Source organism: Chiloscyllium plagiosum, chromosome 9 (assembly GCF_004010195.1).
Source record: "Chiloscyllium plagiosum isolate BGI_BamShark_2017 chromosome 9, ASM401019v2, whole genome shotgun sequence".
In the NCBI taxonomy this organism is placed as follows: domain Eukaryota; kingdom Metazoa; phylum Chordata; class Chondrichthyes; order Orectolobiformes; family Hemiscylliidae; genus Chiloscyllium; species Chiloscyllium plagiosum.
In genome coordinates, this window is record NC_057718.1 from 2,255,037 (window position 1) to 2,278,143 (window position 23,107).

A 23,107-nucleotide genomic window follows, 5' to 3' on the forward strand; every position below is an offset into this window, starting at 1 on the left:
TTGTTGGGCCGAAGGGCCTGTTTCCACACTGTAAGTAATCTAATCTAATCTAATCTAATCATCACAACCACTCCCTATTTCATTTCTGGGTTGAATTGAGATTTGCTGCCACTTCATTGGCCCCCCTACCTTTCACAACAGTGTAGTTCATCTGAAACCCGAATATTTACATTCAAACATGTGCCGTGTCCTGTTCATTCATCACCTTCTGCACCCTCTACCCCTACACTGGCTCCCAGTACATCAATACTCACCATTTTAGTATTTTTATCCATTTTCAAATCTCACCATTATCTTGTTCCTGTGGAACACTGCCATCTCCTCCAGTTCTGGAACCCTCTGAGATCTCTCTATTCATCTAATTCTGATTCTTATTCATTCCTGGCATTAATCATTCCACCAATAACAGTGATAGTTTCAGGTCCTGGACCCCCACACCATTCATTCTTAAACATCACCAGCTGTCCCTACTCCTTATAATCATGCTCGTTGAACAGCCTTTGCCTATTATAACGATCTGTGCAAGATGATATAAAAACCACACAAAGATTTTGTATGTTGAAGCTCATACAGCACCAGTATTTTGCATTCACATAGCAACATTACGGTAATAAACATCCCAAGATATTTCACAGGAACAAATTCAACTGAAAACGAACACAGAACAGATGGCAGGTCAGAGAGACTCGAAACATTTATACAGCAAAGCCTTCTTCACCATCACTCCATTTCAATCTCATCACTTACAGGATTATAGGGAAAAGGTAGGGGAGTGTGATTGATGAGTTGTTCTTCCAGAGGACTAGCATGTACACAATGGGGTGGATGGCCTCGTTCTGTGCTGTTTCCATGCTACAATTCTAGGTAATAACATTTTCTTTCCCTCGACCCCTTCCAAAAACAGATCCTCTTCCTATTTCTCGACCGTGAACTCTATCAGTTCCGTTATCTCTCCAGCCTTTTGGCCCACTCACACACTCCCACTTTTTAAAAAAGTTTTCATTGTGTCAGACCTGAAGAAAGGTTAAACCCAAAACATCGACTTCTCCACCTCCTGATGCTGCCTGGCTTGCTGTGTTCTTCCAGCCTTCTGCTTGGCTACATATTCCATTTTTGCATGTGTGGGAAATCATGTCTTACAAACTTGATTGAGTTTTTTGAAGAAGTAACAAAGAGGATTGATGAGATCAGAGCAGTAGATGTGATCTATATGGACTTCAGTAAGGTGTTTGACAAGGTTCCCCATGGGAGACTGGTTAGCAAGGTTAGATCTCATGGAATACAGGGAGAACTAGCCACTTGGATACAGAACTGGCTCAAAGGTAGAAGACAGAGGGTGGTGGTAGAGGGTTGTTTTTCAGACTGAAGGCATGTGACCAGTGGAGTGTCACAAGGATCGGTGCTGGGTCCACTACTTTTCATCATTCATATAAATGATTTGGATGCGAACATAGAAGGCATAGTTATGACACCAAAATTGAAGGTGTAGTGGACAGCGAGGAAAGTTACCTCAGAATACAACGGGACCTTGACCAAATGGGCCACTGGGCTGAGGAGTGGCAGATGGAGTTTAATTTAGATAAATGCGAGGTGCTGCGATTTTGGAAAGGTAAATCAAGGCAGGACTTATACACTTAATGGTAATGCCCTGGGGAGTGTTGCTGAATAAGGAGTCCTTGGAATGCAGGTTTATAGCTCCTTGAAAGTAGAGTAAGAGGTAGTTAGGATAGTGAAGAAGGCATTTGGTATGCTTTCCTTTATTAGTCAGAGTATTGAGTACGGGAGTACATGTACATGAGTACATGTTGTGGCTGTACAGGATGTTGGTTAGGCCACTTTTGGAATATTGCGTGCAATTCTAGTCTCGTCTTATCAGAAGGACGTTGTGAAACTTGAAAAGGCTCGGTAAAGATTTACAAGAATGTTGCCAGGGTTGGAGGGTTTGAGCTATAGGGAGGGGTTGAATAGGCTCGGGCTGTCTTCCCTGGAGCGTCGGAGACTGAGGGGTGACCTTATAGAGGTTTATAAAATCATGAGGGTCATGGATCGGGTAAATAGACAAGGTCTTTTCCCTGGGGTGGGATAGTCCAGAACGAGAGGCATAGTTTAGGGTGAGAGGGGAAAGATATAAAAGGGTTCTAAGGGGCAACGTTTTCACGCAGAGGGTGGTACATGTATGAAATGAGCTGCCAGAGGAAGTAGTGGAAGCTGGTACATTTACAAAATTTAAAAGACATTTGGAAGAGGACATGAGTAGGAAAGGTTTGGAGGGATATGTGCCAAGTGCTGGTAAATGGGACCAGATTGGGTTGGGATATCTGGTTGACATGGACGGGTTGGACCGAAGGGTCTGTTTCCATGCTGTACACCTCTATGACTCTGTCTGTGTGGGCTCATGTATACTTACCATGTATAAAGAGAAACAGTTTGTTCCGTGTGTGACTGTACATCTCCTGGACAGTGCGTTGTTAGCTCCTGTATGGATGGAGGGCATAGCAATGAAAACAAGGACATTTTGGTCCATTCCTGGCTGCATGTAGGGTCTGACAGGGAGTGGGCAGAGGTTACACCTCAGGGCAATCAGGGTGAGGAGTGAAAATGAGTTGGAGCATGAGTCATTGCTGTAACTTGACCCAGACAGAGTCATTGATGATTGGATTCAGGATCCCAGTGAGGCTGAACATCGTCCCACACATACAAGATCTGTCTACATATCAGCTCATTTGCATACTTTTGACTGATGTACATCAGTGTAGAATTTTGTGAAAGTATTTTTTAAATGTTGACATCGCTGGGTAATACATTAGTGTCACATGAAAGCCAGAAGGGGTAAAGTTGGCAGATTTCTCTTCCTGAAGGGTGTTAGTGAAGCAAACAAAATAAAAACCAAAACAACCATAAATTCCCGAAATCAGAGACAAAAATAGAAATGGCTGGAGAAGCTCAGCAAGTCTGGCAGCATCTGTGCAGAGAAATCAGAGTTAATGTTGCGGGTCCAGTGACCCTTTCCCCAGAAGTAGATGGGGCTTTCCTGACAATTGACAGTGGATTCATGGTCAACAATAGATTCTGAATTCCAGATTATTATTGAATTCAAATTCCAAATCTATCTGCCTTAGCAGGATTTGAACCCGGGGCCCAGAACATTAGCTGTGTTTCTGGATAATACCACTAGACCATCACTTCCCCATAAAACCCCAGATGGGTTTTGACAACAATTCAATAATTTCACAGCCACTTTTAATTCCCAAACTTTTTAAAACTGAATTCAGATTCTCAGACAATCCCTGTTGGGATTTGAACTCATAGCCCCTGGGATCAGTAGCTCAAGTCTCAAGCCATCCCATACAGTAATTGTGACTACCCCCTAGCTTGTTAGATATGGGTTACTGTATTTAGAATGGGATTGGACGTATGAAAGTTGTGTTACAGCGTTCACAACAGCTTTCACTGGATGTATGAAGTTGTAAAAGCAGTTCAGGAAATGCCACCTGAAAGAACACAGGCTTTTTAGAGGATAGCATGCCTGTTTGTTCACAGCTCTGGTATTCAGTCATTCCCCACACTACAGCCCTGATCCATTCCCAGCTCCGAGCACTGACTGTGTATGTTCCTCCGACAGGAATAAGTCTGAGCTTGCTGCACAACTTGTCAGATGAGCTAAGAGCTAGCCTTGTGCTGGCTTGTCTGCCCATCACCCATCACTTGGGTTAGGGAGCTTCGATGTTAGATGGCTCTGAATGCTGAAAATTACACTGGGATTCGAGGGAGACAAATCACTGAATAATGACAGTCAAAAGGCACCCACTGTCACAATAACCATGGCACAAATATTCAATAGATTCAGGCTGCTACTTAAAGGGAGATCATTCAGGATTACTTCAGAGACAATTAATCTACATTTTCAGCTGCAGTCATGCAGGAAACACCAGTAGCCAATCTGCGCACAGCAAGATTTCATAAACAGGTTGGAGATAAGTAACCAGGGAATCAGCTTTCAAGGGGGCTAAACATTGGTCAGGGACACAGAGGGAGAACTCCTCAGTTCCTGGGGAGGGTTTACATTGACAGGAGCTTGCTCTTCATGCCGGAAGGTTGGGGTCTACGGGACTGGGAATGAACCTTCGGAAGCAAAGGGCAGCTTAACGAGTTGTCCCAGAGATTCACATCAAGAATTTCAAAGCCGTTCTCTTCAATCTCAGTGAGGCACTGCCAGGATGAATCGGGGCTCACCCAAACCCTGACCGATTCGGAGGGAACCTCCTGTATCAATGACCTGAAGAGGAAAGGCCAGGCAGGCATGTCCGTATTCTCTAGAGTTGAGAACAGTCAGAGGGACCTTCACTGGAACATATCAGATCCAGAGGGGACTTGACCAAGTGGTTGTGGAAAGGATAGTTTCTCCTCAGGGAGAATCTAGAATTAGGGAGCAGTTTAAAAATAAGGAAGTGCACATCTAAGACAGAAATGATGAAACACTTTTTTCTCATAGGGTTGAGTGTCCTTGGAATCCCCTTCCACAAAAAAGGCAGTGGATGCAGGATCTTTAAATGTTTTTAAGGCAGAGGGCGGGAGATTCTTGATGACCCGGGGGGGGTGAAAGGTGAACAGGGATATATAGGAATGTAGAGTTGAGATTAAAATCAGATCATCCATCATTTAATTGAGTTGTGGAGCAGGCATGATGGGCTGAATGGCCTCTTCCCGTTCCTTGTTTGTATGTTTGCACCTCAAGGGCAATAAACACCTACTATCCCATCTCTGACCCCACAGTGAATGGAGCTGTGATTGAGAGAGGTGAGAGATATGGTGAGCATTGCTCCTGCGTCCTGATGTTCCCTGAAATGTTGTCCTGTAACCTCAGGAGCTGAACTCTGAAACATTTAAGAGACAATTCCAACCAGATATCAGCAGTAACAGGGCCACTAGAGCAGCTGCTCAATCCTGTTATAGAACATAGAACACAGAAGAATACAGCGCAGTACAGGCCCTTTGGCCCTCGATGTTGCGCCGATCCAAGCCCACCTAACCTACACTAGCCCACTATCCTCCATATGCCTATCCAATGCCCGTTTAAATGCCCATAAAGAGGGAGAGTCCACCACTGCTACTGGCAGGGCATTCCATGAACTCACGACTCGCTGAGTAAAGAATCTACCCCTAACATCTGTCCTATACCTACCCCCCCTTAATTTAAAGCTATGTCCCCTCGTAATAGCTGACTCCATACATGGAAAAAGGTTCTCATGGTCAACCATATCTAAACCCCTAATCATCTTGTACACCTCTATCAAGCCACCCCAACTGCATCATGACCTCAGGACTCCGGAACTCAATTCCTCTACCAATAAAAGCCAGTACGCCATATGCCTTCTTCACCGCACTATCTACCTGGGTGGCAACTTTCAGAGATCTGTGTACATGGACACCAAGATCCCTCTGCTCATCCACACTACCAAATATCCGACCATTAGCCCAGTACCCCGTCTTTTTGTTACTCTTACCAAAGTGAATCACCTCACACTTACCCACATTGACATGGCCTTCAGACAGCGGGAACACCCTGCACTCAGTGCTGACTCTGCGCTAAGGGGGTAATTAATAACTAATTTCTCTGGCAAAAAAAAGACAAAACAAAATTTTACAAGCATCCTTGCTGCAGATTATCCTTGCTAGCCCCTGGAGAGAGGGGAGATTTATGGAGCACCCTACTGTGATAAAAGCAGCAGTAGGCCATTTGGCCCGTCGAGCCTGCTCCACCAATCATTAAGATCATGGGTGGCACGGTGGCACAGTGGTTAGCACTGTTGCCTCACAGCGCCAGAGACCCGGGTTCAATTCCTACCTCAGGCAACTGTCTATGTGGAGTTTGCACATTCTTCCCCGTGTCTGCGTGGGTTTCCTCCGGGTGCTCCGGTTTCCTCCCATAGTCCAAAAATGTTCAGGTTAGGCGAATTGGCCATGCTAAATTGCCTGTAGTGTTAGGTGAAGGGGTAAATGTTGGGAAATGGGTCTGGGTGGGTTGCACTTCGGCGGGTCGGTGTTGACTTGTTGGGCCGAAGGGCCTGTTTTTACACTGTAAGTAATCTAATCTAATCATGGCTGATCTATCCATGGCCTTAGCTCCTCCCACTCTGTTATCTCCTTTACCATTAATTCCCCGACCGTGCAAAAACCCAACCAATTGTGTCTTCGATATATTTGATGAATCTGCCTCTATTGCTTCCTTGGGCAGAGAAGTCCATAGATTCATTACACTCTGGGAAAAGCAATTCTTCCTCATCTCTGTCCTAAATCTACTCCCCCTAATCTTGAGACCATGTCCCCTAGTCCTAGTCTCACCCACCAGTGGAAACAACTTGCCTGCCTCTATCTTATCTATCCCTTCCCTAATTGTCTATGTTTCTGTAAGATCCGCACTCATTCTTCTAAATTCTCGTGAGTACAATCCCAGGCGGCTCAACCTCTCCTCGTAGGGTAACCCCCTCATCTCCAGAATCAACCTGGTGAACCTCCTCTGCACTGCCTCCAAAGCCACTATATCCTTCCTCAGGTAAGGATGGGATTCATTGGGATACTGTCCCACATCCCGAAACCTTTTCCAAGCCTCCCTCATACAATAGGCAAGCCCTCAATTTCAAACTCAGCTTAGACAATGAAGCCTGAAATGTTTGAGAGAAAGTTATAAACACATTGAAGTTTTTAGATTAGATTAGATTAGATTAGTTAGTGTGGAAACAGGCCCTTCGGCCCAACAAGTCCACACTGACCCTCTGAAGAGCAACCCTTCATCCAAACAAAATGATTCCTTCATAAATGACCTTCTCAGTTTATAGTCTCTCTGTATTGAGCATCAGCACAGGTCAAGTGGGAAACAGACGGTTTGTTGTAGGGTCCTGCACACATGCAAACTAGTAGCAGGAGGCAGGCCATTCAGCCCCATGGGCTCTGCCATTCAGTGAGACCTTGGCTGGTCAGACTGTGCCTTTGATTCCACTTCCCTCCTGATCCCCACGGCCCTCAGCTCCCTCAATAATCTAACTCCATCTTAAATAAACCCAATGACCCAACCTCCACCATTCTCTGGGAAACAGAGTTCCACTGACTAATGACCGTCTGAGGGAAAACAATTTCTCCTCACCTTTATCTTAAATAAAAAAGAATTCCCCATTTTTAAACTGAGCCCCTTAGTTCCAGACTCTCCTCCATCCTCTCAGAATCCATCCTGTCAAACCCCACTTCAGGATGTTTCAATAAGATCACCTCTCACTCTTCTCAGCTCCAAACAATACAGGCCTGACCTGGCCAAATTTCCCCAAAAGGTAACCCCCTCATCCCAGGAATCATCTTCAATGATGGTCTGCAAAGGGTTGTGACTGGTGCAAATTAACGGGGATAATTCACATTGAGAAGGGAAGGAATCCTCATGAACCATTTGGAATTGTCCCTTCACTCTGAGACAGTCACCCTTGAGCCCTAGTCTCTCCTGCTAGTGGAAACACCTTCGCCATTCCATTGAGGCCTCTCAGCAACTTTCAATAAGATCCTTCTAAACTCCATCGAGCACAGACCCAGAGATCTCAATCACTTCTCATATGGCAAGCCCTTCACCCCCAGTGAACCTCCTCTGGACTCCCTCCAAGGCCAGCAAATCCTTTCTTAGATAGGGAGCCCAAAATTGCTCACAATATTTCAAATGTGATCACCTTAGAGCCTTATACAGCCTCAGCAGTGCATCCCTGCTTTTGTTTACCAACCCGAATGAAATGCATGCCAACAATATTTGCTTTCCTAACTACCAACTGAACCTGCATGTTAACCTTAAGAGAATCCTCAACCAGGACTCCTAAGTCCCTTTGCACTTAAATTTCCAAAGTCCTCCCCTGTTTACAGCATCATCTGTAACTCTATTCTTCATTCCAAAATGCATAACCTCACACTTTCCCGCATTGTATTGCATCTGCCATTTCTTGCCAACTCTGCTCGCCTGTCCAAGTCCTTCTGCAGCCTCCCTGGTTCCTCAACACTACCTGTCCTCCACTTATCACTGTGCCATCTACAATCCTGAGCCTGTTATGAGTTGTCAATAACATGTGGAGTTCCAAGATATCAGGAAGGAGCATAAATGAGTCAATACTCTGAATGTGAATCCATTCTCCGAATGGATATTTCACAGGAGTTTTGGGAGATGATACTGTCAGAAAACACGCATAAGTCACAAAGCAACAGGAAACAACACTGAAGCCAACTGTGTAATTTACTGAGATAATCGCAAGAACCAGAATTTGTATCTGTTGTTGGATTTATTTTTACTACCTAATTTGTGGAAGTGCTGTCACCATTGAGGCCCAGCATTTATTGCCCCTTGAGAAGGTGGGGGTGAGCTGCCTTCTTGAACCACTGCAGTCCATGTGTTGTGGATTGACCCAAAATGCCCTTAGGGAGGGAATTGAAGGATTTTGACTCAGTGACACTGAAGGAACGGTAATATATTTCCGGGTCAGGATGGTGAGTGGCTTGGAGGGGAACTTGCAGGTGGTGGTGTTCCCATGTATCTGCTGCCCTTGTCCTTCGAGATGGAAGTGATCATGGGGTTTGGAACGTGCTGTCTGAGGACCTTTGGTGAATATCTGCCCTGATCTTGTAGATAGTACACACTGCTGTGGCTGAATGTCGACGGTGGACAGAGTGGATGTTAATGCTGTTAGATGGAGGTCAATCAAGCTCTTTGATCATTTGCCTGTTGATCTCTTACACTTCAGCTCTGAGGAAGGAAGCCACACATTAACTGTTCTATATCTGCCTTTTAGCTTTGTACATAAATTTTATTCCCGATATTCAATTCTTTGAGGGAGATTCCTGTAAAAACACTTACAGACCAACAAAAGGTAACCTAGAGCAACTCTACAGTGATTTTTCCCCTCACACCACCAGGATTGAGCATCCCATCCATAGGCACATCTCCAAGTCTGACGCAAGCTCACTGCTTCCCATGGATTGTTTGAAATTGGAATGTCTTTTCTGAAACCTCAAGGACAGAGTCGATATTTATTTCTTTTGCATTTTGCAATAGATTCATCAAAGCAGGAGAGTTGCGTCTGCGGGAGACCCTTCCTAGTCTCTGATGCTCTTTCATTTCTGGGCTGGTTTGAGGTCTATTCACTTTTAAACCAGTTTTGTTTGTTCCATTGCGTCAATGTGCATGCTGCACAGAAAGCCACATCCTTTCAAGCTGCAGCATGCACACAGCTGTGCTCTATTCAGGACAAATCTTTCAAACTGTTCCGTCAAAACCACTTTTGTCTTCTTTACCAGACACAGCAATTGAGGATGGGTCATTAGGTACATTCAAGACTGAGACAGACAGATTTTTAATGAGGAAGACAATGAAGGGTTGTGGGGAAAGTGGAATTGAGGGTTATCAGATCAGCCATGGTTTCATTGAGTGGCATAACAGACATGATGGGCTGAATGGCCTAATTCTGATCCTACATCTTGAGGCCTTTGGCCTTACAGACCAGTGGGAAGGCTTCCTTTAATACCTTGTTCCGTGATTCCAGGCAGGTGATGCAAGTATATGTGAGCGTGTGCCCATCTGTGTGAGCTTGCTCATGGGTGTGACCCTGTGTGTGTGAATGTGTCTGTTTGTGTTTTTCTATGTGCTTATGATTGTGTGTCAGAGTGTGTTTTTCTGTGTTTGTGAGCGTAAGAAATGTGTGTGCATGTTTGTATGTGTGAGCATGTGCGAGAGAGTGTGTACACTCGCGTATGAGTGTGTGAGATCATGCTTCTGTGTATGGTTGTGAGTGAGCTTACCTGTGTAAGTATATACGTGTGTGTGTATGTGTGTGTGTGTACATGTGTGTTTGAGAACAGAATACTGTGTGAGTACACATGTGCTTGTGTGAGTGTGTACAGATGAATGCTGTTAGTCAAAGGATTGCAGCTTCAGTAATTGAAGATAAATTAAATTCACTCACTAAGCCATTGGTCAAGCTCACTTTAATTCTTTGTAATATACCCTTCACCTTGTGCTGTCTTTTACCAATCACATTTTATGTTCTAAATCTCTCCTGTTTACAGTAACCTATTTTTGGACAGCATTGTTAAATGAGCAGTGGTTAAAAATGTGTTGCTGGAAAAGCGCAGCAGGTCAGGCAGCATCAAAGGAGGAGAATCGATGTTTTGGGCATAAGCCCTTCATCAGGAATGAGGAGGAGCCTCATTCCTGAAGAAGGGCTTATGCCCGAAACGTCGATTCTCCTTCTCCTTTGATGCTGCCTGACCTGCTGCGCTTTTCCAGCAACACATTTTTAAGCTCTGATCCCCAGCACCTGCAGTCCTCACTTTCTCCTAAATGAGCAGTGGGTCTGTTTTGGAGCTGCTGGCTGAGGTGTACATATTTTCCAGGGCATTAGGATAGTACAATGGGATCGTTCCATCTACTGAGAGGCCAGAACATCAACTTAACATCTTCATCTGAAAATCAGCAAAACTGAGCCATTTGGCTGTTTGGAACTGGTTTCCCATTCTGTAGATCATGGCAGATCCAGTTCTGGTTTCAGCCTCACTTTCCCATCTGCACCTCCCAGACCCCGATGTCAAACAAAACATCTATCAATCTCAATCATGAATAAATTCACCGAGTCAAACTCCACTGTTCCCTGAGGGAGAGAATTCTATCCATAAACTATCCTTCTCACCTCCATTTGGAAACAGAGGATGCTTATTCCTAAACTGTATTCCCAGAGTTTCAGTTTCTCCCTGAGGAGAACAAACATTGTTTCAACATCAACTCTGCACAGTCCCTTCAACATTTCAATGGGATCATCATCTCTCATTACTCTGAATTCAAATCCTGGACAAGTTTAACAGCAGATAGAAACAAGAGGAGTCAGTCCAGAACTGATATTGACCTGTGTCGAAGCTGCTCTGGAGAGTAAAGGCCAAGTTTGACTCAGAACTTGTCGTTATTTGTAGATTATTCAATAAATCATTTTCATTTGTTAACCCAAAACTGCTGTTTGCCAATGCTTTATTTCATCAGTCTGAATACTCATTAAAGTAATTAGCAGAACCTTAGAAATTCTTGTTTTGTCAGGTTAATGACAAAACATTGGAGCAAACCAGAGATGCTGAATGACTTACTCCTTGTCCATTTTAGTGTGTGTGTAACACTCTGCCAAACTTATTGCAATGCAATCACTCAGAGGGACACTCACTACTCCCTCAATTTAGTTAAGAAAGGATACACTGACATTGGAGCATTTCAAAGAGATTCATTAGACTGCCTTCTGGAAGAAGGAGTTGACTTAGCAAGAATGGTTAAACATGATAGGTCTTTATTCAGAAGAGTTTAGAAGGATGAGGATTGATTTCAATGAAACATACAAGACTCTGAAGGGCTTAACAGGGTGTTAATATTGAGAAGATGTTACTACAGCCTCAAGCAACTGTCTGTGTGGAGTTTGCACATTCACCTAGTGTCTGCGTGGGTTTCCTCCAGGTGCTCCAGTTTCCTCTCACAGTCCAAAGATGTACAGGTCAGGTGAATTGGCCATGGTAAATTACTCAGTGTTCAGGGTTGTGTAGGTTAGGTGCATTAATCAGGGGTAAATATAGGAATGCGGGACCAGTGTCTGCGTGGGTTTCCTCCAGGTGCTCCAGTTTCCTCTCACAGTCCAAAGATGCACAGGTCAGGTGAATTGGCCATGGTAAATTACTCAGTGTTCAGGGTTGTGTAGGTTAGGTGCATTAATCAGGGGTAAATATAGGAATGCGGGATAGGGGAATGAGTCTGGGTGGGTTGCTCTTCAGAGGGTCGGTGTGGGCTTGTTAGGATAAAGGGACTGTTTCCTCACTGTAGGGATTCTATGAAATGGGGGAATCTCAAACCAGGGGACATAATTACAGAAAGTTTAACATATGAGGAATGTTTGAGGACATTGGGCCTATACTTGACGGAGTTTAGAAGGATGAGGGGGGGATCTAATTGAAACATACAGAAAACTGAATGGCCTGGACAGGTTGGACATTGGGAAGAGCTTTCGATTGGTAGGAGAGACTAGGACCTGAGGACACAGCCTTAGAGTAAAGGGAAGACATTTTAGAACTGAAATAAGGAGAAATGTCTTCAGAGTGGGAAATCTATGGAATTCTTTGCCTCAGAAGGCCAGGTCATTGAGTATATTTAAAGACTGAGATAGATAGGTTCTTGATTATCAAAGGGATCAAAGGTTATGGGGAGAAAGTGGGAGAATGGGATTGTGAAACGTATCAGCCATGATTGAATGGTGGAGCAGACTTGATGGGCTGAATGGCCTAATTTCTGCTCCTACGTCTTTATGGTCTTATGATCAAATGGCGTTATGGTTGAATGAAGGGATACTCATTGAAAACTGAGATGGAAAAGGAATTTCTTCTCTAATGTGTGGGATTCTCTACCCCAGAGAATCCTGGGAGCTCAATGAATTAACTTATTTGGAAAGGTAGATAGATGTTTGAAATACCAGGCCAGGAGGAGTTGAGGCCTGGTGGGGCAGGCCTGAGAGGCTGCACAGTCTCCTCCTGCTCCTTTTCCTTACTTTCTCTTCATGGCTGTGCATCACTGCTCACACTTTAACTCTGTCAAAGCTTTCACTCCTTCCCATTTTGGACATTTTCTCAGTGGGGCGTCAAATCTTGCAGGATCTAAATAAAATCCGGAATTCCACCTGGAATTATCTTGCCATTACCTCTCCACCTATATATCCTGTGCCTGAGAGCCTCCCTCCACTTCAGAACCTGTAAATCAGAAACAAAAACAGATATTGCTGGAAAAGCTCAGCAGGTCTGGCAGCATCTGTAGAGAGAAGTCAGAGTTGACGTTTCGGATCAATTGACCCTTGCAATTTTGAGGAAGGTTCACTGGATCTGAAATATTATCTCTGCTTTCTCTCTACAGATGCTGCCAGACCTGCTGAGCTTTTCAAGCAATTTCTGTTTTTGTTTGAAGCTCTGTGTTCATCAGGCCAATCTGGATGAGGTACTTTGTTTTTTAATTCATCCCCAGGATAGTCATGTCACTGGCTAGGACCACATTGACTGTCCATCCCTAATTGCCCAGAGGATAGTTAAGAGTCAACCACATTGCTGGAGTCACATATATGCCAGATCATGTATGGCAGTTTCCTTCCTTAAAGGAGATTAGTGAACCAGATCGGTTTTTCCAACAATCAATAATGGATTCATGATCATCATCAGACTCTTAATTCCAGATAGAGTCATAGAGCCATACAGCGCAGAAACAGACCCTTCAGTCCAACCAGTCCATGCCAAACCTAATCCCAAACTAAACTAGTCCCACCTGCCCATATCCCTCCAAACCTTTCAGCATTGGTAGTCAGTCTGTAAAGTTGATTTGCTTGCATACCCTATGTGGGGGATGTGACCTTCTCTGAACTGGAGATCCATATTAATCCCCTCTATCTCATGCAACAACAGCAACAGCAGATGGGTGAGGAGGAAGTGGCCACTGCTCCATACAGCATTACTCCTCAGTTCATACCATTGCTGCTTCTCTCAAATGTCAGGGTTTGGCTGGAGGAGCTACTGCCCCACGTTACTTTGAAGGCTGACGTTTGATTAAAATTCCCACTTTTCCAAATAAGCAGAGGAAAACAGGAATCTGGGAATACTGATATACAAATTAAGGAAGCCAATGAATTAGAGAAACCAAGACATTGATGGCAGTGGTGTGAAGAGGTCTATTCCCTGTGGGACAGAATTGATAAGCTGAGAAGTTACATTAAAAATTCTCCAGAATTTTGATTAGATCATATTTGGACGACTGTGAGCAGATTATAAAAAGGACATCAAAGTCTTGGAAAAGGTGCAAAAAGATCAGTTGTGATTACTGAGCTATCAGGAAAGAAACACTGGGCTTCAATTCTTTCCTCTCAGGCTGAGGGCTTGACTGAAAATGGCAGGATTTGTTTCTTGAGAAAAGAGTGATGAGGTATTTAGCATTAAGAAGATTTGACAGAATTGACGTAGAGATGATGCTTTCAGTTCTGGATGCACCTTGAACTGGAGCTGTACATATAACAGTGGGTAAGAGTTCTGGATTCCAATGTCCCTCATGTGAGGAAGTGTTTCCTCTCGAATTCAGTGATTGCCTCCCCATGTTCCAGGTCACTCCCAATCAATAGCAAGTCCATCTCGCTGTCAAATCCCCTCCCCATTTCAAACAACTCAATCTGACCCCACCACCTTCCAGGTCAACAGGAATACATTCCCAGTCATTCCTAACAATCCAAACAGGAGTGTGTTGCTTGATAACATTTTTTTGGAGCTCTGTGGTACAGGTAGTTCTCTTATAATGCCATAGTTCAGTTGCCATGCCATCTCACTTAATAAGAAAATCATGCAATGCCAGCACCATTTAAACTAATAGGGTCGGAATCATGTTACGGTCAATCCAGCTAAGGGAAATTCGTGTTCTCCAAATATCGGCCTAAATTCGGCCATCGTGTGTGAAACACGTGCTGTAGGAGAAACCATCTGTACTCAGGCTGTGGAAATTCTCTACACCTATAAACAAACCAATTCCTTACCCACACCACTGCCCTCAAAATGGCCTTCAGAGACCTGACCCGCACTCAGCCAAGCTCGCCAACTGAACTCAGAATCACTTACTGGCAACAACAACAACTGGCATTTGGGTGGCACCTTTAGGATAAGGTGCTTTGCCAGAACATTATAAAAAGACAATATGATGATATTTGAACCTTCCAGGGAGGTGACGAGGAGCTTATTCAAAGCGATAGATTGTAGGGGCTGTCAGAAAGACAAGAGGGGGTGGGGGAGGTGGAAGAGGTTTAAGGAGGGTATTTCAGAGGCTTGGGGTCCAGACAGCTGAAGACAAGACTAACAGGAGGAGAAATAGAGATGCTCAAGAGGCTGAAACTACAGGCACACAGAGATCTTATCTAGCTTTTGGGGTTGGAGGGGGTTACAGAGATAGGGAGGGGTGTAGGGGCGGGAACAAGTTACAGAGATAGGGAGGGGTCAAAGGGGTAGGAGAGGTATAGAGATAGGGAAGGGTGTAGCGGCTGCAGAAGGTTACAGAGCTAAAGAGAGGGGTCTAGGGACTGGAGGAGGTGACAGAGATACAGAGGGACATATTAACGCGTGTTAAACAGATTTAATCACTTGAATAATGTCTTCTTAATAAGTTTTCAACTTACTTCTATTTTGAACAGTCTGTCCATTTGTCAAAATGAAGCTTATTCACATTATCAATAGACATTAACATAGATTTCTGATCAGTTTCTCTGCTCACATGCCACCTTTTCTGATCTAGGATGGCTACTGAACGGTGTAAAATTGTGACAGCTTTTGGGAGAGGTGATGCGGATAACTGGAGAAATAGTGTCACACTCAAACCACCCATTGGCACTGGCTCACCAGAAAACCCACAAAAAAAATCCCCACTTTCTTTGCACATCTCCTTTGATGCCAGCTCTGAAAAACAGCAGCATGATCATCAGATGGTGTGATCCAAAATGCACACTTTACCTACAACAAAACTGCAAGCTTTCTGAAACTAATTTTTTTTCCACTCCGCCTCAGGGTGCACGTACCTGCCAGGCTGGAAAATGAGTCTCAGTACCTTTCTTGTTGCAATGTTACTGAAAGTCAAACTCGGCGTAAGTGCTAGCTCTTGACATTCATAAATTTCTGACCCTTCAGGCAACAGAGAAAGACACACACATCGAGAGAGAGAGGGAGCCAGTGCAGATCATCCCAACATAGTTACTTCCTGATTCACCAGCTCAGTCCGATCTTTGCCAACCATTGAGTGAGTAGGCACCTTGCTTCAGACTTTAGTATTAACACCATTTCGACACAAACTGCGCGCCTCTTCGTGTAACTCTCTACTGGAAGTTTACTCACCAACATTCAAGGTGTTTCTTTCCTCGAAACCCGGCCGCAGGTGAAGATTTTCACAGAGGAACCTCTCACAGAATTGACACACACACACACAAAACTACCAGCAGAAAGTCACGCCCCTTGAAAACTTTCAGCCACTTCCTGGTGTTTGCGACTCCTTTACCTTAAAGTTCAGAAAAGAGCCTCAGTTGATGAAGACATCTGCCCCAGAGAGAGAGAGAGACACACACACTGTACAGAGCAACGCCCACGTGGCGGTGTGGGCGAACAGGTATTCGGAGTTTGTGGAATTCACTGCCCAGGGATATTGGTTTTTGTTTTGAAGTTCACGCTGATGAGGAATGTGTGCTGGAATTTTCACCTTGAGAGGGAGTGGAGGTAACTTTTGGAAATTGTGCCAAGCTGTTTGGAATAACGCAAGGTCAATGGGCGAGTTTACACCCCAATTGGAAATGCTGGACCTTGCTCCTGCTCCTGTCAGCACTCCTCTGGTTCTCTGAGTATTGTCTGTTCCCCAGACCATCCTGCTGTCAGTATTGATAGTGGGTGGGGTTGAAGGTTAGGGCCATTGGACCAGTGAGGTTGATCTTTGGATGGAAATGGTATCATCATAACAGCTGGAGCAATTCCAATTCACCAGGATCAGGATCGGGATCAGAAAGCCTGTCTCAGTGATGGTGTCCATACAACTGACATCAAATATCATGAAAACCCACCTGGGTCACCAATGCCCTTTAGGGATGGAAATCTGCCATCCTTACCTGGTCTGGCCAAATGTGACTCCAGACCCACAGCGATGTGCGTGGCTCCTAACTGCCCCCTGACATGGGCAATGAATGCTGCCCTAGCCTCAGATGCCCACATCCCACGGGGCAGGGGTTTGAATGTTTGTTCTCATTGACAGGGAGGGTACCAACTGGTGGGAATCCCAGAGCTTTCCCACCTCCCCCTCAGGCCAGTGTGAGAAGGCCAGAAGAAGGCCTTGTTATGTATCACTAACTGAGATCCATGCCCCCACCAGTATGTTCAACCAGCAATGGGCGGGGGGGGGGTCAGCACTTGGGCAGCAGAGGGCAATCACACTGTCCCTTTGATCAAAGGTTCCCAATTGGACCCACATTCAGATGGAGGAGTGGGGAGGGGTGAGGGCGGGGTCAGTGGCAATCACTGACAGCCACCTTCCTGCACTTGCCTCCAAGCCCCTCACCCTCACAATGTCTACCCCTCGGATCCAATGACCACCATCTCTCCCCTCTGCCTGCCTCTGACCCTCAGCCTCGAGTGAGGCTAATGCTAGAAACCACATCTTCAGCCTCTGTTGGACAACTTTCAGCGTCCAATCAGATGTCAGGTCAGGGTCAGGGTGGGGCATTTCTACAGGGTATGACCCCAGGGGAAGACTTTTGCTGGCCATGTGACCGGCACTCAATACAGGAGACTATCCTTAAAGGATATAATACAGTCTTCACACCAACTGTGCAGCCAATGGGTGAGATCCCTTGGTCTGCATTGATATGTCACCTTTAGCCTCAGGTCTCTTCATAAAAGCTCAGTATATAGCCCTTAATCTGCTGCATCCAGCATTCCTTATTGGAAAAAGTGCTGAACTCCCCATCGCTGAGGATGTGGATATTTGTAGAGCCTCCTCCTCCACTGAGTTTTTTAATTGTCGCGGATAAATATTTTTACACATGTTCTTGTATACTGTAAATACAGAATTGTCGGTTGGAGCTGGGAACTGATGTTATCAGTGTATAGGTTGGAATGTGGATCCTGGATAGGTATGTGATGCGTAAGGGCACCAATAGGAACAAAATGAGTCATAGCCCTCTTCCACCTCAGGCAGCCTACAGAATTAAACAGCTAGAGTCCTCATTTCATCAAGATAAAAGCCTGTTCATTTAAACATCAACACATATCAGTCCGCAATCGTTTATGCTTTGACTGTTGCTGGTGGGATTGTTTAGCTCTGTCTCTCACTTGCTGTTTATGCTGTTTGGAACGCAGGTAGTCCTGTTTGGTGCTTCACCAGGTTGGCATCTCATCTTCAGGTCTGCCTGGTGCTGCTCCTGGCATGCCCTCCTGCACTCTCCATTGAACCCAGGGTTGATCCTCTGGTTTGATGGTAATGGGTGAGTGGGGGATATGCCGGGCCCTGAGGTTACAGATTGTGCTGGAGCACAGTTCTGCTGCTGTTGATGGTCCACAGCGTGTCATGGATTCCCAGTCCTGAGTTGCTAGATGTGATTGAAGGATATAATACATTTAGCACAGTGATACTGCCACACAACACAATGGAGAGTATTCTCAATGTGAAGGTAGAACTTTGTCTCCACAAGGACTGTGCAATGGTCACTCTTACTGATACTGTCATGGACAGATGCAGCTACAGCTGGCAGATTGATAAGGATGAGGTCAGGTATGTTTATCCCTCTTGTTGGTTCCTTCACCACCTGCTGCAGACCCAGTCTCGCAGCGATGTTCTTTAGGACCTGACCAGCTCCATCAGTAGCTCTCCGTCATTGAGGGAGCCACTCTTGCACAACGTATGATCATATCCGGGTTTTTGAGAAATGGTATACCACACCCATTTCCATGAACAACAATAATCTTTGCTAAGTACAACTTTTTACAGGGAGTGTGGGAGAGAACAACACTGAAAACTCCCACACTTAGATCCCAGTTACATGTATCTACCCTTAATATGATGGAGATACTCACGCTCTGTCACAGCAGTGTCTACCATCTACAAGATACACTGTTGTTGGTTAACTAACAGGAAGCAAAGAGAGGTGCTTTTCTGTGCTTTTCTGGTTGGCAGTCAGTGACTAATGGTGTCCCTCAGGGATTGGTGTTGGGCCACAATTATTCACAATTTACATAGATGATGTGGAGTTGGGGACCATGTGTAGTGTGTTAAAGTTTGCAGATGACACTAAAATAGTCGGTAGAATGAAGTGTGCAGAGGACTGTGAAACTTTGCAAAGTGACATAAATACTTTAAGTGAGTGGGTAAAGGTGTGGCAGATGGCGTACAATGTTAATAAATGTGAAGTCATCCATTTTGGTCGGAGTAACAGTAACATTTGTTATTACTTGAATGGTAAAAAGAGTCAGCACGCTGCTGTGCAGAGGGACCTGGGTGTCCTTGTGCATGAATCATAGAAGGTTGGTCTGCAGGTACAACACATAATTAGGAAGGCAAATGGAATTTTGTCCTTCATTGTTAAAGGGGTTGAGTTTAAAAGCAGGGAGGTTATGTTGCAGCTGTACAAGATGCTGGTCAGGCCACACCAGGAGTACTGTGTGCAGTTTTGGTCTCCTTACTTGAGAAAGGATGTACCTGCACTGGAGGGGGTGCAGAGGAGGTTCACTCGGTTGGTTCTGGAATGGAGAGGGTTGGCTTTTGGGGAGAGACTGAGTCAACAGGGATTATATTCATTGGAATTCAGAAGAATGAGAGGGGTTTTACAGAAACATCTAAAATTAAGAAAGAAGTAGATAAGATAGAAGTAGAGAGGATGTTTCCACTGGCAGGTGAAAGTAGGACAAGAGGGCATAGCCTCCAAATTAGGAGGAGCAGATTTAGGACTGAATTGAGAAGAAACTTCTTCACCCAGAGGGTTGGGAATCTGTGGAATTCCCTGCCCAGTGAAGTAGGCGAGGCTTCCTCAGTAAATGCTTTTAAAGCTAAAATAGATTTTGTTTTGATCATAAAGGAACTAAGGGTAATGGTGAGAGGGCGGGTAGGTGGGTCTGAGTCCATGAGAAGATCAGCCAGGATCTTATTGAATGGGGGAGCAGGCTCGAGGGGCCAGACGGCCTACTCCTGCCCCTGGTTCTTATGGTCTTATGCTGTCAGGAACCATAGCCTTTACAAGTAGCCAATGTCTCCAACTGTTTTGTGATATCACGTGGAATGAATTGAATTGGCTGAAGACTGGGGACCACTGGAGGAAGCTGAGATGGATCTGTAATAAGCCCCTGCATTGAAATCTGACTCTGTCTGGACCACAATAACCTGGGACTGACATCAATGCTTATTTGCATGAACTCACACACACACAAGCACACGCATACACACACACAGACACACACTCTTACAGACACACACATGTTCACTCATTCACACCCATAGACACACATACACATACACACACACACACACATATATTGACACATTCACACTGACACACGCACTCCCACACCGACACAGATGCTCTCTCACACACACACAGATACACATATGCATACTCACACAAACATACAGACACACACAAACATACAGATACACACACTGATACAGACATACACACTCATACAGACATACACATATTCACACACACACACACACATAATTTGCTCATTAATATAATTACATTCTGTGAGCTCCATCCAACAATAACTGCTCTCTCTCAAATGTCATGTGCTCACTGGAAACAACATACAGCAATGTGCTGAGATACTTCAGAAGCTCATTATAGACATGAACCAAAGAGAGTGGGGTCTGTCAGGGACCAAGAGTTCCGTTACAAATGTGGGTTTTAATGAGCCACTTAGGGGCAAGTTTCAGAAGAAACTTGCAGACCTTTAGGCCCAGACAGCTTGGCACACAGCTGTACCAGACCACGCATGGTGCATCAATGTGTAAAAGAGGGATCTTGAAAGGATTTCAGGTTGGAGGAGATGACAGAGGGATGGAGCTCTTAGACAAGGTCAAAAATTCCTGCCTTTATAAAGGGGGCAAGAAATGAAAGGGTTCTAACTGGGGGCAGGGGTTTTGGTGAATTAGTTACCGGGATTGGAATATTGCAGACGTTTTTGAATTTATGGTTAATGTTCATGAGGTCTTTGTCTTCCTGAATGGAGCCTTTGATTTGACAGGGACAGGAATGGGAAGAAGTTTGGCAAAGGACGGAGACTTATCTTTTCCTTTTCTGTTTTAATGAGAAACAGAGTAGATAGGAGCAGGAGTAGCCATTTGGCCCTTCGAGCCTGCTCTGTCTGGGGGCGTATACAGACACAGGGGCTTCCAGAGACCATCCTGCAGCTGCCGGCAGTGAACCCAGGACAATTCCAAAGGGGAAATATCTGGATCATTCCTTTTGCCTCTTTAGGTGAACCCCAAAAAAGAGGCTTTCACTTGGCCCAGCTTTGGTAAGCAGCCCAGATAGTGAATGGACTCATTCCCTGATGCAGGAATGCAGCCAATCAAAAGGCAGCTCAAACACCAGTCACACATTCAACAATCCAACAACGAAACACACAATGTCCAAACTAGTCTTGCCCATGGGCCCAACTCTCTCTAACACATTGTATTGGAACAAAAAAAGTCACCATAGTCTTACCAAGCTATAGGGCTCACTGAACAGAGAGAGAGCCAACTGGTGGGGTTTAACCTGAGGGTCACCATACCCCAGGTGAGGGGAGTTCCTTCACGGTAACCTCAGCTGGTGTGGGAATTGAACTCACGCTGTTGGCTTCACTAACCAGCCATCCAGCCAACTGACCTACCCGTCCCCCCACACTTTGTAACAACTCACCACTCCATTAGCTGAAACAGAGACTTCTCTGGGTTTGCAGAGGGAGCAGAAACATTTCCTGAAGCCTCTCAGTGTCATTAAAATATTTTAAATGGGGATTAATCTTGTGCTTCCCCCTGCAATCTCTTCTGCAGCCTCTGTGGGACTGGCTGTGTGAGTGAACACCTGCCCTGGTCTCCTAACGCATCAATAACATGCAACTTTACAGCAATTTCTGTTTTATTTGGAAAGGGTGCTTCAGGTCTATTCATTTCAATTCCTCAAACTGCAGGCCATCGGTGGATAAACTGGTCAATGGTTAGGCTTTAGAATGTGAGACACCGAAGGAACCCTGAAATTTGAATTCCTAAATTCTAGCAGTGCAATTGTCAGCTGGATGCCTGAAAGATGACAATGTACCAGTCTGAATCTGGTGAGGCCTAATGCTCTTCCAACAAAAAAACCATCTGGAGTGGGCACCCAGTAAATAATCCATCAATGAGCTGAACACGACGTGATGGTCAGGAATCCCATGGCTGTCCCCTCCATCCATCAGCTGAAGCAGGGGGGAAGATTAGCTGCCTCTATCAGAGGGGTGGGTTCTCTCCCGTGGTGCCCCCACCCTGTCTGCACACTGGGGGTACACACTGCTGCTTGATGGTGGACAGAGTGAATGTTGAAGGAGCCACCCAGTCAGGTTGCTGTGTCCTGGATGGTGCCGAGCACCATCACTGGGCGCTGTATGAACAAGGATCTCCAGAGCAGAATGATATCACAGACACAGAGTGTCTCGTGAGAAACTGCCCAACATCAGTCATAATTCTTCCTGTTTCAGTGTCATGAGCAAAGTGAAAATATAGAAGTTGGTGACAGGGTGGCAGGAAATTAGCTGGCTTGGCTAAAACTGATACATAATTAAGGAAGTGAAAGCTCCTTTGACTGAATACAAAAGCCAATCTTTTCAATAATTGAGCATCCACATCCCTCCGGGGCAGAGAGTTCCAAAGGGTACCCACCGCTGAATGCATTTTTCCCTGTCATCATGGTAAATTGCTGTTCCTGAGAGCAAGCTGTCTCAGTTTGATGATGATGTGGAGCTGGGTTGGAAAGCCCACTGTGAGTTGCACATGGAGGCTGCAATGAGTGGGCCCCAAGGTGAAAGCAACTTAACCTGGCAAAGGATAAAACAGCAAATGGACAGAAGGACAGGAATCATACCTGCTTTAATTTCACAAGGTATGACTGTGATCGCATCTTATCCCTGTCTGCAATTTTAGGTTCAATATTTGTCATTTGCTGTTTGTCATTTTCATAAATGACCTGGATGAGGGCTTGGAAGGATGGGTTAGTAAATTTGTGGATGACACTACAGTCAGTAGAGTTGTGTATAGTGCTGAAGGATATTGCAGGTTACAGAGGGACATAGATAGGCTGCAGAGCTGGGCTGAGAGGTGGCGAATAGAGTTTAATGCGGAAAAATGTGAGGTGATTCCTTTGGAAGGAGTAACAGGAATGCTGATATTGGGCTAAAGGTAAGATTCTTGGTTGTGTAGATGAGCAGCGAGAGCTCGGTGTCCAGGTACATAGATCCTTGAAAGTTGCCATCCAGGTTGATGGTGATGTAATGAAGGCGTACGGTGTGTTAGCTTTTA

At 45.0% G+C, this 23,107-nt stretch overlaps 1 protein-coding gene across 1 annotated transcript in view; it reads right to left on the reverse strand.

Moving 5' to 3' along the window:
- The window catches only part of LOC122552545 (protein-tyrosine kinase 2-beta-like), a 104,938-nt gene extending 88,880 nt beyond the window's left edge, over window positions 1-16,058 (reverse strand). Inside the window, exon 1 of the mRNA XM_043695235.1 lies at window positions 15,937-16,058. The gene's annotated coding sequence lies outside the window, so the exon portion shown is untranslated. The remainder of the gene's footprint in view (window positions 1-15,936) is intronic.
- Between the last annotated feature and the right edge of the window lie 7,049 nt (window positions 16,059-23,107).